Below are 3266 nucleotides of genomic sequence, written 5' to 3'. Positions count from 1 at the left end.
AAAAGAAAGCAAAGTAAATCTTATTTCTTACACAGATATCATTAAGCTAAGAATTACTAATGGAACCTTCCATTACCGGTGGGAAAGACTGATGTGTCCGTTATATCTGCTGCAGCAGCTTTGTGCAGGTTGTATGTTGGTAGGTAGATAGATAGATAGATAGATAGATAGATAGATAGATAGATAGATAGATAGATAGTATCATTGTTGCTTGAGAAAGGTTTCATAGAGAGGACCGAAATGTTGCACCTGGTGTAATAAACACACAAACTATTTTGTGGAAGTGCCGTGGATTTTCTTTTTTATATAGATAGATATGAGATAGATAGATAGATAGATATCTACACTGAACAAAAATATAAACGCAACACTTTCAGTTTTGCTCATATTCTGCATGAGCTGAACTCAAAGATCTGAAATATTTTCTACATTCACAAAAGCCCCATTACTCTCAAATATTGTTCACAAATCTGTCTAAATCTGTGTGTCACGGCCTCTGTTGTGTGCACCGTGACACAGTTGCTGTGCATGCTGTTGACGTGTAGTGGTTGCAGCATGTAGGTGGCTCCTCCTTTCCCCTGGGTCCTTCCCTGTCTGGTGCTGGAGGGGTTAATTATCTGGCTGGTGTGGATTTAGGTGTGTCTTGAGTGTGGTGGCCTTTTGGCTCTTTATATGTTGTGTTGTGAGCGTGAGGTCAGTTGTAGTGTTGATCGAGCACTAAAGTGCTCAGTTGCTCGGGTGCTTGAGTGGAACACATCGGGATGCTCGGGTGCTCTACCGAGCACCTGAGTACAATGGAAGTCAACGGGAGAACCCGAGCATTAAACCAGGCACCTCCTGCTCTGAAGAGGGGAGGGTGTCTGGTTCACAGGAAAAGGTCAGAAATTGATGGAAACACCCCTGAAATGGTTCGGGAACAGCATGGGGAGGATGTCTGGATGCATCATGGACTCCCAGGTCGCTGCTGGGAACGATGTTGCCCGAGTAGTACGCCACTTTTACAGACTGACAATAATACGCACAAAACCGAAGATAAAATCAATTATAGTGGAAAAATTGCTGGAGCACCGCTGCCTTCTCAAACAGCTGATCGGCGGGGGTCCCGGGTAACGGACCGCCACCAGTCAGATGCTATTGATCTATCCAGAGGATAGATCATCAGTTTAAACAAACTGCAGAACCCCTTTAAGTGGACCTTCCCAGTAATTGCGTTGGTCAGGGCACGGGTGATGCTACAGGACACATGCTGGTGTAAGGCGGGCACGGCACACCGTGAAAAATTGTGGCGGCTGGGGACTGCTTAACGAGGGACGGCTGCCGACATCAGGCTGCGGAAAGCCTCAGTGTCTACAAGCCTAAATGGCAACATTTCCGGGGCCAGCATTTTGGAAAGTTGTGCATTTAGTGCTATGGCCTGTGGGTGGGTGGCTGCGTATTTGCGCTTGCGTTCAAATGCCTGGGGTAAGGACATTTGGATGCTGCGCTGGGACACGGAAGTGGATGTGCTAGCTGATGGTGCTTGCGAAGGTCCAGGTGCGGGGCGGGAGGCATCCAGGTCTGCGCCTTTGACAGGGGATTGGCCAGCACGTAACACAGGGGAAGAGGAGTCAGTGGTGTGACCCGCAGACACTGGTTGTGGATCATGCTGGTGGTAGTGAGGTTGCTAGTGTTCACGCCCCTGCTCATTTTTGTATGACACAGGTTGCAAATTACAATTCTTTTGTCGTCCGCACTTTTCTCCAAAAAGTGCCATACTGCGGAACACCTACCCCTTGGCAAGAGAGATTTCCGCAAGGGGGTGCTCCGGGGAACAGTTGCAGGCCTGTTTGGAGTGGGCCGACTTCTCCCTTTTGCCATCCCACTGCCTCTTCCAGCCTGTTGCGGTGCTGCGGATCCCTCCCCCTCTGTACTGCTGTCCTCTCTCGGCTTTCCACCTTCCCAGGTTGGGTCAGTGACTTCATCGTCCACCACCTCCTCTTCCACTTCCTCACTCTGCTTATCCTCCTGACTTGTTGACCTAACCACAACCTCAGTTATTGCCAACTGTGTCTCATCCTCATCATCAACCTCTTGAGACACTAATTGCCGTTGACTTATTGGCAACTGTGTCTCATCATCATCCACCTCGTGAAACACTAATTGCCTTTCCCCACTGTCATCTTCTTGTGACTGTGGATGCTCAAGAGTTTGGGAATCAGGGCAAAAGATCTCATGTCCCTCTTCAAGCGGGCTTGTCGGGAGGCCCAAATAAAAGAATGGCGATGAAAAGAGCTCCTCGGAATATCCGAGTGTGGGATCACTTGTTTGCCAAGACTCTCCATGGTGGGAGGAAGGAGGATCAGGGTGAGGATTGTGTTGACCAGACTCTTGGCTACTGAGACTGAACCTGGTGGAAGACAGGGTGCTGCTTAACCGACTGGAAGCATTATCTGCTGCAATCCAACCGACCACCTGGTCGCACTGGTCTGACTTCGAGAGCGTTGTCCTGCGCCGCCCTGCAACTGGAACATGAAGCTAGGTATCTTGGATGAGTGTGTTTCTTGTGCTCTGGCAGCAGTCACAGTTTTAACGAGGCCAGGGCCGCGGCCTCTGCGTGCACCATCAGCATCACGGCCACTTCCCCATCCTTTACTGCTCGTCTTCTGCATATGAAATGGTATATATGCTTGAAAGTATGTCACACGTACAGTAGTGTAGGATTTGTAAGTGTATGCGCAAAAAAAATAAAAAAAGGTATTTGGGATGTGGAAACGTTACACAGGAGAAATACCGCAGAGAATGTCGCTGATGTCAGCAGCGGCTAATATAAAATTACAGGGAATGTCACATGTATTTTGGATGTGGAAACATTATACAGGAGATGTAGCGCAGGTAATGTAACTGTCCGCAGTGGACACCGTCTACGCAAAAAGTACACTGGATGTCACAGATATTTTTAGGCTGCGCACACGTTACACAGGAGATGTAGCGCAGATAATGTCGCTGTCTGCAGCGGCCTAACTATTGCACGCTATTTAGCGCAGTTTGCGCTAAAAATAGATATTGCTGCCGCACACAACAATAATCCTTAAAATGACTTTTGAGTCTGTAAAGTTTTAGCAATTTAGTGCAGGTTGCACTAAAAATATATATTGCTGCCACATACCACAATAGTCCTTAAAATAACTTTTGGGTCTCTGCCAAGTTTTTAAACTTACCAAAAAAAAAATTCCACTCCCTACACTATCTTTCCATTCTTCAGCACAGCTCTCCCTCACTAAGGGTCC

This window comes from Bufo bufo, chromosome 11 (genome assembly GCF_905171765.1).
Source record: "Bufo bufo chromosome 11, aBufBuf1.1, whole genome shotgun sequence".
In the NCBI taxonomy this organism is placed as follows: Eukaryota; Metazoa; Chordata; class Amphibia; order Anura; family Bufonidae; genus Bufo; species Bufo bufo.
Note: the sequence above shows the minus strand (reverse complement) of the source record.